Source organism: Helianthus annuus, chromosome 1, assembly GCF_002127325.2.
Source record: "Helianthus annuus cultivar XRQ/B chromosome 1, HanXRQr2.0-SUNRISE, whole genome shotgun sequence".
NCBI classification, from domain to species: Eukaryota; Viridiplantae; Streptophyta; class Magnoliopsida; order Asterales; family Asteraceae; genus Helianthus; species Helianthus annuus.
In genome coordinates, this window is record NC_035433.2 from 75,311,897 (window position 1) to 75,325,983 (window position 14,087).

The 14,087-nt window shown below is 38.0% G+C and overlaps 2 non-coding genes across 2 annotated transcripts; both read left to right on the forward strand.

Moving 5' to 3' along the window:
* The first annotated feature begins 8,042 nt into the window (after positions 1-8,042).
* On the forward strand, positions 8,043-8,115 carry TRNAV-UAC. The gene has a single exon. It is a non-coding gene; the product is annotated as a tRNA-Val (tRNA).
* Positions 8,116-8,195: 80 nt separating this feature from the next.
* TRNAV-UAC lies at positions 8,196-8,268 on the forward strand. The gene has a single exon. It is a non-coding gene; the product is annotated as a tRNA-Val (tRNA).
* Positions 8,269-14,087: the final 5,819 nt, after the last annotated feature.

Below are 14,087 nucleotides of genomic sequence, written 5' to 3' on the forward strand. Positions count from 1 at the left end.
TTCACCTTAAAACCATCTTTTGTGACGATGAAACCTAAGAACTTTCCTTCTTCCATTCCGAATGCGCACTTCGCTGGGTTCAGTTTGATACTCACGCTGCGTAGCGTGTTGAAAGTCTTTTGGATGTTAGCCAGCATCGCGCCTTCTTCTTTGCTCATAATCACCAGATCGTCCATATACACCTCTATGTACTTGCCGATGGCGTCGCTGAACGTTTCGTTCATTAATCTTTGGTAGGTCGCGCCCGCATTCTTCAAGCCGAAAGGCATCTTGGTGTAACAGTACAGCCCTGTCGGTGTGCGGAATGCGGTCTTATCTTCATCTTGGACAGCCATTTGAACCTGGTGATACCCCTTGTAGCAATCAAGAAAGCATTTCCACCTGAATGTTACCAGAGAATCGATTTTTTCGTCTATGTCTGGTAAGGCGTAGCAGTCGCGTGGACATGCCTTGTTTAGATCTTTGTAATCGACACACATTCTCCAGCTGCCGTTCGGTTTCTTTACCATCACTGGGCTTGCTACCCATGTTTGGTATCTGACTTCTCTGATGATGCCTGCATTCAGTAAATCCAGTACTTGCTCTTTCATGGCGTCGTGTTTTATATCGCCCAGGTGGCGCTTGGCGTGTACCACTGGCTTTGCGTCCTCTGAGACGTTTAAACGGTGCTCTGCAATGTGCCGTGGAACGCCAACCATGTCGACTGGTGTCCAGGCAAACATGTCCATGTTCTCGTGTAACAACTTCTTAAGCGCTGCGCGTGTTAAATCGGACATCGCCGGTCCTAGGGTAACTGTTTGTTCTGGGTGAGCGCTGTTTAGCACCCATTTTTCTGCCTCTGCGCGTGGCGCTGGTTTACTTGCTTTTGCAGGCCTCATTTCATCTGTTGCTAAGACTTCCTTGCTTACGTATATCAGTGCGACACCTGTTTCTGTTGGGAATCCAACGGCTGAATGTGGTGCAGAGCAAATCATACTGAAGTCTCCTTGGGATTCTCTTCCTAGAAGGATGTCGTGTCTTGAGTGTGCGGGTAGTACCATGAACGTGACTTCTTCTGTTCTTGAATTTCTTCCGTCCGAAAGTAACACCGGGAATGATATCTGTCCCAGGGGAAAGACGGCCTCGTTGCAGAAACCAGTTAATGGGTAGTCAACTGGCTCCAAGCGCGCCTTGTCCTCCTGATCAAATTGATTGAAGCATTGCTCATATATAATATCCGCGGTGCTCCCCGGATCGTTGAAGATGTAGTTTGTCTGGTAGTGACCGATCACTCCTGGAATAACTATTGGTCGTTTTTCCCTCGGGCCTCCTCTAACAACTGGGAAGATAACTTGCTTCTCACGCCATGAATCATCTTGCGTGCGCTTGTTGTAATTTTTCTTTGGTCTTCGTGGACCTCCCTGCACCATGTGGGTTTCCAACTTCCTGAGTTTTTTGTTATCTGGCCCTTCGTCTCTTCTTTGGATTTAGCGGTATTCGTGCTTTCCGCCCTTGGCCAGGTGAGTGAGCTTTCCATCTCTCAGGGCTCTTTCAATTTCTTGCTTCAGGCTAAAACAGTCATCAGTTAGGTGACCAGTGTCTTTATGGAATTCACAGTAGAGATTGGGATCTTGACCCCTTTTGTTGCGCATCTGTAGGGGTGGTTTGAATTGGTGATTTTCAGTGGCCAAGACCTCTGAAGGGGTCTTTGTCAATGACGTCCACTGCTTCTCTCTGTTTTCTCTCTTTACTTCTTTTCGGTGTGCTATCTGATTGATTGTGTGTCGCGCATCTTCTCTTGGTGGGCTTCTTTCTCTGTGACTGGAAGTCTTCCATGACTGGCTTCTGCCTTTTCTGCCGTGTCGGTCATTAGAGTTATGTGCGCGTTGACGGTGGTCGTCACCGGTCAACTATTTGTCTGTCTGTGCTATTGTTTTGGCAGCCTCAATGAAGGTTTCCCAGTCTTTGGGTCCTCCGTCTCTTCCTTTCACGCGTTTGATTAGATCATCACACTTGACTGCCCTCATGAAGTGTGCGCGCATCATCTTTTCACCTACGTCCCCAATCTCCAGACATTCCTTGTTATATCTTGTGATAAAATCTTCCACGCTTTCATGGTCTCGGCGCCATATGTTCAGACAATCTGCTGGGTCTCTGGCGTGTCGCCGCTGTTGAGAGAAGTGTGCCAGGAACTTCTCTCTGAAGTCGACCCATGACTTAATTTTCCCTGCTGGTAAGCTGTCGAACCAGACGCGCGCTGCGCCCACGAACGTTTGTGCGAACAGGTGACACCAAGTTGGTAGGTTCCACCCACCTGTTGCTCCTGCGCCTTTGAAAACCTGGAGGTGGTCATCTGGATCTGTCAGGCCGTTGTATTTGCCAACGTTGTGCGGCAGCTTGGTTTTGTCTATAGCGGCTGTGGCAATCTCCCTGATGAATTTTGAATCTTCAGCCATGTCGTCTGGACGATAGCTTAAGGTATAATCATGCTCTGCCTTTGGGTTGTACCCTGCGCGCTTTGCGGGCTTGTATGACGCGTGTTCCGGGTGTAACCTGCTGAACACTGTGCTTTCCTTGTATGTTGGGTCTTCCTCTTCGTCTTCCCACTCATTGTTCATGTTGCGCGCGCCCAGGCGGCTTTGAATCGGCTTACGTTGTAAGTTGGAGTGCTGCACATAGTTGCTTTCTGTTTCACCATAAGTGTCGCGCGTGTCGTGCGCACTAGGTTTTCTGATGTTTGTTGCAGGTCCTTTTTCTGGGCGTAAAGTCCACGCGTTAACCTGCTGAGTCGTATGTGTGCTCAGAGACCGTTGCGGTGGAGTAACGAACGCCGATTGGTTAGCCTGTGCTTGGAGCAGGGCTTGTTGCGTGCTCAGTTGTGTGTAAACCAGGTTTATGGATGCCACTTGTTCAGCGTACCAGGAAGCCAGAGTTTTTCCTTCGGGTAGTCCTAATAGTGCAGAGAAATTTAGTTGTGCTTGTTCCGATGGAGCTGAGGGGCCAGCTCCATGGCTTGATGTGTGTACCGGTGGAGGTGTTTGAACCAACCCGGACGGGGGTATTTGCTGGACTACCCCTTGTGGAGGTTGGAAAGTGGCTCCGTTTGTGGTCTGGGTGATTATCCTGGTGGGAGTTTGGAAAATGGGTGCAGTTGTGGTTTGGCTAGCGACCGTGGACGCACTTCCGAAACTGCTCGGAAAATCGTTGTTTGTTTGCCCTTCCTGGATGGTTTCGTTCCTCTGACCCCTTTGGACGTGTGCTGAGTCCGAAACGAGTTCAAAGGAAGAAACTTCTCCATCTACATGGTGTGAAGGGTTTTGCTCAGTCATTCTACGAGTGTTTCTTGAAAAGAAAAGAGATTAGATTGGTTTTGCAAAAAAGCGGATGGCGCCAATGATGAAACACTGATTAACACCAAGGTTAACCGATGGGGTTATTTCTTTTATGGGTTCAACCTCTTTCCTTACTCGTGATAATAGCTCGAAACCTGCAAAACAGTAACCACCGTCAGTCTCGTTAAAAGGGGGAGAAAGGGGATTTCCCTCTTAACCAGGCTCCGGCGTGAGAATAAGTACTGTTCTGAGAGAAATAAACAGTGTGTGTATGGAGTGAGTATGGAGAGTAAAGATCCTGAACCTGAATGATGAAGGGTCCTATTTATAGCCGGAGGGTGAAGAAGGAAGGAGCAGCTGTGCCAGCTGTGGGCGCGTGCCAACTGTCCGACCAAGGGGAATATCCTCTTGGTCTGCTCTGTCACGGCAGGTGTAGTGGTACACGTGGCGTTCTTTCATTTGCCCACGCTGGAGACCTCGTACCGGTGTTGTCAGCTCTGCTCCCTGATTTGCCGCAGGCCTATGTGGCGTCCTGCGAGTGGTGACACGTGTTGTCCTTTATGTCTAGTAGAGCATCTTTGGTGCCACCTGCGGATCTTCCAGAAGGTTCTAGAAGCTTCCGGGTTGTCTTGCTGATGTGGTCGTCAAGTATGCTCAAAAGTGGTGTGGTCCCTGCCATGTAGGCAGGGAATTGGGACCATACCTCTTCAGTTCTTGAAGTTTTTCTTGATCCGCTTTATAAGTGTCACAAAACTCTTTCGGGTTTTTTTTTTATCAAAACGGGCTCGTTCCTCCACGATTTTGACCCGAAGTTCAGCGTCCCGAACCGTACCCACTTGAGCATGCATCCCGAATCTATCGAGCAACTGCGGCCTGAGTTCACCTTCTTCCGGGTTTCTGGACCCGATAAGAATGAAACGGGCCGGGTGTGATATCGAAAATGGACTTGAAGTATTGATGGATCAATCGTTACTAAATTATATAAAAAAATCTATATTTTTTAATAAAGGAAAGGATTTTGAAGAGATTTTAATCGATCCGGTTTCCAAAATAATACCACCACATGCATGAAAATTCATTCAGTATAAATTAATAGCCAGTGAAGTCGGTTTTTGTTAGAACGGAATTGAAATTATTGGATCTTAAAGATGAAGATGCTTCAAAGTTTAGTTTCAATTATGTTAGGATGCAAATCCAAGTCAACCGCAAGAGAAACAATAATTCCGGCCCTTCTCCGTTGTGGAATGTGCAGCATCCCTATGTGGAGACAGACCTACCACCTGGTAATCTTCTTAATTTATTTATATTATCAATTAAGATAAGATGTATATATATTCTTTTCTTTTCTTAGCACGCTTTAATTTCTTTCTTTCTTATACACATACATACATGCATGCAGTGTAAGAACGGGCACGCCATATGCTCCTCTTGCTGTTCAAGGTTGGGCAGAATATGTACTTTATGCACCATGGGGAGTCTAGTCAAGAAAACAAAACGTAGTAAGAAATTAGCCCATCACCACGAAACAACAAGATGTTCTTGTCCCGTATGCGCCTTTGCTGACTATCCCAATAAGCTGTATGATCATGTTCGGGGGGCCCACCGCCTTCTAATTACTTCATTCACCTACGGCAGCCCCTTCTCTGTCCCCGCCCCTCTCGAACTAGGTCCGAGGCGCATGATTCTTCAAGAAGTGCATGAAGGTGTGATCTTCACCCTTAACCATCGTGTGCTTCAAGATCAATCCGCAAGACTTTTCAGTGTCGATTGCATTGGGCCACCGACGACGCTAAACAAAGCTTTTATCTACAAACTTACCGTGAGATGCAAAGAGGAGGGACATCGATTCTCAATCGAGTCTATACCCAAAGTCCACACAAAGCAGACCAAGCATACATCCAACAAAGGCCTTCTAATCATTCCATCCAGCATTAATGGTCGACTCCTTGTTGAAGTATGCATTCACAGGGTCGTCTAGAGGCTAGCTTCATGAATATGCACCCCTTACCATATCTCCCATTGAGTTATAATTGTTCATAGATTTGTTATCTAGCTATTATGGTCACAAATAACATGGCTATATTTTGATATTTTTATCATTATTTTAATTCTTATGCACCTCCATATATGTTTCCTGTAAAGTTTCTTGAATCAATTAATGAGTTTATCAGTCACCGGATCGATAGGGTTAATGTCGTGAACTCCAACCCTCACATCATCCAGCCAATTCAACTTTGTTTTTAATCTTTAAATGTTTTGTTTGTCTTTGTAATGGATATGCAGAAAGTTTAATTCATGAAATTCCCTCTTCAGGTTCTTCTAGTTTTTTTCTTATTTCTTTTGCCAAACAAGTAATTGTTGGAACCACATCATAGTTGCATTTGGAATTCTTATGGATGATAATTGATCAGTGTTGTTTAATCTGTTCAAAAAATTTCATCCTATAACAAAAGAATAAATAAGGTGACTTATGTTGCAACTTCTGTAGACTATTATAAATTTATTACCGACTTATTGGTTATCTGACTTAGCATCTTATGCTCCACAATACGATTAGTATTGGTCCTCATGATGCCGATGGAAACACGACGATGAACTCTGGAAAATGAAAGAAGGGGCAAACGAAGAAGAAAAAAATTTGGACCATTTTTCGATCTGTGAACACAGTGTAACAATAGGGCAATCATAGTAGTGTCGATTGAAACGTGACGATGAAGAACAAAACGATTAGTATTGGTCCTCATGATGCCGATGGAAACATGACGATGAACTCTGGAAAATGAAAGAAGGGGCAAATGAAGAAGAAAAAAATTTGGACCTTTTCTCGATCTGTGAACCCAGTGTAACATTAGGGTGATCACAACAGTGTTGATTGAAACATGACGATGCAGAACAAAACGAGAAGGGGAAGGGGAAAACAATGAAGAAAAAATTTGGACCATTTCTCGATTTGTATGTGTCATCCTTGCGCAAAGGCCATGCAAACCAACAACAAACTCTACTATTTAGAGCATCCCTATGTTCATCTCTATGTCGATGTGGGACGAACTGAGTAGACATGTGAACTTAGGGGTGAATAAATTAATTGCGATAACTGATAACCGAACCGCTATTAACCGATAACCGACATAACCGATGGTTATGGTTATGAAACTTTGTTTAACCGACTAATCGGTTATGGTTATGGTTATGAATTGGTTAACCGATATGACTGAAACTGAACCGAATTTGTAATGTTAAGTTTATATAACAGATTTATGTTTTACATAATCTTATTTTTTTTTTGCAAATTACCTTATTAAAAGAAATCTCACATCAGTAGTTTAACCAAAAAGTGTATTCTTGATTATCGTATAAAAAAGGCCCAAGCTAAGTCCAAACTATGCACACCCCTATTTATTTCAAACCTTGATTGGTTAAATAACCGATCTAACCAAAACCGAACCATAACTGACTTCATAACCGATTAACCATAACCAAAGTTAGGTTATGGTTATGATTAAGGAATTCCATAACCAAAACCAGTGGATATGGTTGATAGTAAAAACCAAACCAAACCGACCCATACACACCTATGTGAACTTAATCAAAGTGCATGTGGCAAATATGTTTCAGTGTTCAAACAACAAACAAATACCTGCAACTTGGAAATTGCATGTTTTCCCAATAATCAAATCTAAAAATTCTTACAAATTAATGTAGAAAAGACATGTAAGAATTTTGGAAATACCGATTATTCAAAAATGGTTCACATCCCGTGAACTTAATACATGTTGGAATGGATCCACCATGTTACTTTGATCTAAAAACACGTTTTGTCCACCCGCTACCCAACCTGCCTGACCCGTTACACGTAACTAATGCATTATATAATAAAATTAACTAAACTATTAACTTAATAGCCTGATGCTCAAAACCAAAGCATGATATCATTATCATCTATGCAATTAATTTCTTGGTCACCAGAATATCATGATTTAAGATTCTTGTGGCTAATATATGTACAAGATTCGTTATTATTAAGACCTAATCATATTTAAAACATAACTGTTTGTTAAAAGAAATTTATTGCTTCAATCAGCATCGCTGAGCCGGTTGACCCTGCTTTGACCCGTTAACCAACCCATAAATCATGATATATGTAGGTAACAAAAGTAGGTATTAAAACATATGTTCTCACCATATCATTACACTCAGTACTTTGACAGTCACCCTACATCCTTAGGCTTAACCTTCTTCTTTGCAGCCCTGCTTTCGAATAGCAATCACATCACATGCAACCCTATGTTCGAAGTTTCAAACCGCCACTGCCTACGCCATGCAAGTTTCATTTTAACTTTTTATGTACTTGTTTCATTTTTGAAGGAAATGAATGATTGATTTTATTTCCTTAGTATCTTGGTGTTTATTACGAACCTAATTGTTAACCAATTGATCTAAAGAAAATAGACAGAAGTTTGAAAGAATTTAGAGACTTTTGAAAGGGACTCAATTCATCATTTCATTCATACCAAATAATACGTACAAAGTAAATATATATAGAACTAAAATGCAGATTCAAACCTATTGAAACAACCCACTACTACATAACTTAATTGACTAAAAAGAAACTAAGAATTAAAGCCACAATAAACATCATGATTCGAGATAATATATCTACAAGAGTTGCAACGATAGCATCACAAACTCTATAACAACTTAATGTTTCACAAAAATGACTTGACATAAGATGTTTCTGTGGTGTAGTGGTTATCACGTTTGCTTTACACGCAAAAGGTCTCCGGTTCGATCCCGGGCAGGAACAGTTAATTGTTTTTATATTTTTGCTGTTATTAAAAGCTAATGCACCAAAATGTTTTCATCAGCTAACAATAGACATAAGATGTTTCTGTGGTGTAGTGGTTATCACGTTTGCTTTACACGCAAAAGGTCTCCGGTTCGATCCCGGGCAGGAACAATTTTTTTTTTTTGTTTTTGTTGAAAAAAAACTAATAATCAACACCCAATTTTGACCCAATCCTTTTTAGGCCATTGCCTAACACACCGGTTTAGAACTTACATATTTTCACCAGATTAAATCCCACAGTTCTTACAATCAATATAGAAAATAATTGTTCGAATTCAATAAATAGAATCTGGTATATATCGTAAAACAAATGGGTCAAATTTTGTAGTCTAAACTTCGGTTGAAATAAATCGACCATATTGATCTGAAAACACATTTTGAACAATTTTGAAGTTTTTACACATAACTAATGCGTTAAAGTTTTATATAATAGTCTAATGATCAAACCATAGCATAATATCATCTATGTTACTAATTCCTTAGTCACCAACATCATGACTTTGAGCACATGTTAGAGAGATCGAGCATAAAATTATCAAATATCTCAATTTAAGTTAAAACCGAAGTTCAAACACATGTTAAACACACCCGATCTAAGTATCAACTATCAAGTGTATAGACAACTAAAGTAAGTAACTGAAGTTAAACACAAACAAATATCATCAGTTTTAAGGAGACTTTAACATGTGACTATGAACACAAGTTTAGGAGACTTGAACTCATCAATTTTACTGCTTTTATGGTTAAAAAAAAAAAGAAGCATGGTTTTAATGAAAAGGGATTGGAAAAAAATTGGATCATTTGCTCTGTATCGTTCTAATTTTAGCTTGTATCCCGAAGGAAGGTTTACACTCACCGAGCTCCACCATTTCAACCAGCCATAGACTATTCACTTTTTACTTACAAAATCAGATTCCCATTTGTTTGCTATTAATCTTTCTTTAATCTTTCTTGTTGTTTCTAACTAGTAATAACACCTGCGCGCGTTGCGGCGTGAGAACATCGCAAACATCGAATGGATTAGTCCAAACGTCGTGTGATGCGTTAACCGTATGGAAACACACATTTTGACGTATCGAATTGAACCCGAAGTAACCTATATAAGCATTGTGAATGGATCAAAACGTAAAGTAAATCAAATTTGTATGTGACCCGACTCATACATAGAAAATAAACTACAATTTGACTCCACACGTTCGAAACAAAATTTATGAAACATACATAAAATACGCACGAATACATATTATATTTGTCCCGACTCATCCCCCAAATCGAAACGTAGACCAACTCAAATTTATAATACATAAAATTATGCACGTAATTTTTTTAATGAATAAGTATTATAGTTAACCTAAATCGTTTTTTAGAAAAAGTTTACGTCGAAACATAGAGCAAATCATATTTATACGGACACGTAAATAAAAATATGCACATAAAAATAGTTTTTTTAAGTAAAGGAAGTATAGGGGTAAACTCGAAACAAATTATAGGTAAAAAACTTAATAGGTTAAAAAGGTTCGTAAAACCGAACCAAGTAGCACCAATACAACACGATTGCCGGCGACTCCATCATTGAAAAATTTCGTAAAAATAAAATAAATAAAAAAGGAAAAAAATAACAACAAACGAAAAACAGACGTAAAATAGTTGAACCACGCACGCCCGTTGTTGTGTGTTAATGCGAAGAAATTAGACAGAAACGTAAAACGTAGAAAAAAATAACTAAGTCGAACGGGGAAAATAAACGTGTTGCGACAAACCTGTCAAATGGAAAAAAAAAATTGATCAAAAAACGGTGAACCCCACACACATGTTGTGGCATGTTAACTTGCAAAATTTAAAACGAAAGGTAAAACGAATAATTTGTGAAACATGAAACTTATAAGGGGCCAAAGATGAAAATAAAAAGTGTTAGGGTTAAATTATAAAAGAAGGAAAACATTGGGTTAGAAATGAAAAATCAACTTTTTTTTTTGAAAATCTCCCCATGCATGGGGTACAATTCTATAAAGCAACATTTAGTTGCTAATTTCTAGTTTATAACTAGTATTAAGTACCCTCGCGTTGCGGCGGGGGCGAGCACTAATGCCACACTACTGTCAGCGACCACCGACACTGAAGTTGCGGTGTTAATGCGAAGAAATTAAATCGAAACGTAAAACATAGAATAAAATAACTAAGTTGATCTAGGACTCGCACTTTACGATGAATCCGCGTCAATTTTTTCTCGTTTAACAGGTTCATCGTAATCTATATATAATATATATCATTACCACTATACAAATCATAATGCATACATTACAACAACCATTGCATCAATATGTTGCAAATTATATTTATACAAGATTTTGGCTAAATTAATTAGATTATTATAAATAATAATAATTTACAAATAAAACAACACAACTTTGAATGGATCAAACCGATTGAATATGTAAGATAATGAAACCATTATTTGAGTATGGTACAACCACTTAAGCACAATTTACAACCATACATGCATACAAAACAGATTGAATTTGGTAAGGTAATGAAACCATTATTATTTGATTAAGGTACAACCACTTAAGCACAACTTACAACATATATTTGATTAAGGTACAACCATTTAAACACACCTTACAACCAAATATGCACACAAATGTTTCAAATTAATAGTATATAAATATTCATTTTTAATTAAGAAAACGTTAAAGAGATTATTACGAGTCCCTTACTCTTGGTGCATTTATCTAGGAAGGGAAGTTTTATTTTAAATAATATTAATTTTTTTTTTGAAAGGCAAATGTTGCTTCTAATCTAACGCAAACCAACTATACTATAATACTCTATTTTTTCTAAGTTTGAACCTAGACCTCCTCTCTAAGAACCATGTAGAAAATCAGATAGCATTGATGACTGAAGTGGTGTGAAAATGAGATGGTATTAATTTATGATATAGAAGTATATACATAAAAAAAATCTTAATTGAAAACCTTTTTAATCTAGGCATTTATAGGTTTTTTAACAAATATAATGGCGGACCCTACCAAATAGTCTAGGTCCGCCACTAAACAAACACACTATTTATAGCGTATGCATAGTTGATTGAAAATAAGTTGATTAATAGTCAACGGCCTAAATCAATTATACCGTGAACAAGTGATCGTAAACCCTCGTCATACATAATCATCTTATAACGACCTAACCTTGATGCATATATAATATGAAAAGAGTTTTAGGGGCTGTTTGACAACTTCTGAATGGTTAAGTGCTGAACCAGTAAGATTTCTGAACCATTAAGTGTTGAACCAGTAAGAGTAAGAGGTCTGAACCATGAAGAGGCAGTATAATGCTTAACCCTTCAGAGGCAAATGTCTGACCAATTCAGATTAGAGATCTTAACCATTCAGACTTTGTATAATACTTAACCATTCAGAGGCAAATGTCTGAACCATTTAGACATCTGCTCACGAAACAAATAGTCTGAACCATTAAATGCTGAACCAGTAAGAGATTTGAAATCTTAAAAGTCCCATTAAAAAGTAAACAAACAACCCTTAGTGGATGTAAGCCACGAAGAGAAAAATCATCATACGGTTTTGTAACAAACACTATTTGCGGTTTTCTTTATATCACGTGTCATCCTTGTATGTATTGGGTAAGCAAAACATATGGTTACATATGTATAATAGATATTATTTGATTAATTTTTTTGATGTAGATGGTATTATTTCTTTAAGATATACAAATCAATCTTGCTTAGATCCTTTTATGGTTTCCAGTGGTCCTGACTCCTGTCTTATAACGAAGAACTAGGATTTATAGATTTTTCATGGTCCAATGTTAAATGTGTCATTACATATGTCATAAAATTGATATATAATATACAAGAATATTTTACTAAACATTTTGAAAAGAATTAAAATATGAAAATGTTTCGTAATTAGTTTTCTTTAACAGCATGGTTCATTATTTTTTTAAACTAACAAAAGAAACTTATCATTCTAGCAAAAAGTAGCAAGACGCTAGATACAACGTAAAAAACACCAAAAAAGAAAAGAAACTAACGAAAACACACCAAAAAACCCACCAAGCTAAGACTAAAGCACCACCACCACCTCAAAAGAAAACAACACGTAACGCAACAAAAACCGCCACTCAGAGCAACCTTGAGGAGCCCTATCGCATTATGGCGGATAAGAAGGAGGATATGTGAAAACCAGCCTAGGAGGAGCGGAAACGACACCCCACCAACATTCAAGCACTTGGGTTTTGATCCCTTTTTCTTCTTCCGAACGGGATTGCCAACACCTTTGCTACGTTTGTCTTTACTGTTAGAAGAGTCTATAGATATGTTAGGCACCTCCAATCCATCTAAAACCTTGATAGGTTGACGAACCATAGAAGGCCCCTGTTAACTTTTTGGGTGTTGTGAGGTTTAAGTGCCCACATAACTTGTATATCGGGGTTAAAATAATTTATTACAATGTTTAAAAAACATAATTGGACCCATCACTGAATAGTTTTATGTTTCCACTAGTATCATTCGAAAAACTAGATAACACAATAAATAATGTATTAATTAAAAAAATATAATAAATAAGTTAATTACTCGGATAATCCTGATGATTTGCGAATATTGCACCAATGCCTCCTAGGGGTGAGCAAGAAAACCGAAATAACCGAACCGTAACCGAATAACCGAAATAACCAAACCAAAAAAATCGAACCGAAACAAAAACCGACGGTTCGGTTTTTGGATTTTTAATAACCGAAAATTTCGGTTCGGTTTTCGGATAAACTTTTTCAATAACTGAAAAAAACCGAACTCGATAAGTTACAATCCATATATTTTTATGTTTAAGTTTAAATTGTTTAAGTGTTTAACCTAATGCTAGTAGAAAATGTTAGTTTTATTCTTGGATGTTAAGTGTTTATAATAAAAACATTATAACTGAAATGATTTATTATTACCTATAAGATATAACAAAATTTAATATAAAAATTAAATACAATAAAAACTTTGAAGAAACATAAAACTAGATTAGAAGGTTAGGTGTATGTAAACAACGTTAACTAAAGAGGTTAACTATAATAACTTAAATGTAAACATATAAAAAGATTGTTATAATATAAATTATACTTTTTATTTTTTGAATCTTACATAATTTTGTTTCAAAATCCGAAATAACCGAAAAACCGAATCGAACCGACGTAAAAACCGAAAAACCGAAACCGAACGGTTTTTAAAACCCGAAAACCGACATTTCGGTTTCGGTTTTGATTTTACCCAAAAACCGAATCGAACCGAACCGAACCGTGCACACCCCTAATGCCTCCAATTTACGCAAATGCTCCTGTTGATATGAGTTTTGTAACTGTGGTCGTCCTTATCATGGGTGACGGTTACATTTTCCAGTTAAGTCCCCGGAAAATGACCAAACTATTCTCAGTGTAAAAAACATAAATAAACAAATAAGTTAAATAAAAAAAGAAACACACATTATATATATATATATATATATATATATAGATATATATATTGTTGATGAAGGACGACGAATAGTAACTTTATTTTTTATAATAATATATATCGCTTTTTTTGTTATTTTTTATTTAATATATTATAATAGTTTATTATTATATTTACTTTTAATAACACATATTTTTTTCCTTTTTTAAACCATATATTTCCTTTACCATTCTTTTAAGAGTAAATTAAACTTTTCGTCCTTTATGTTTGTAGCGGGTTGCAATGGATGACCTTTAACTTTAATAATTACAGTCACAATCCTTTATTTGCAAAACCTGTTACACCTTAGGTCCTTTAACCCTAACCTGGTTAAAACTTTCAGTTAAGTGAGGTCATGTGCGTCGGACGTTGAAGGGGCCGACCAAAGATAGATAGAATTGTGTGTTGTAAACTCGTAATCACCGTAAACTAGCTA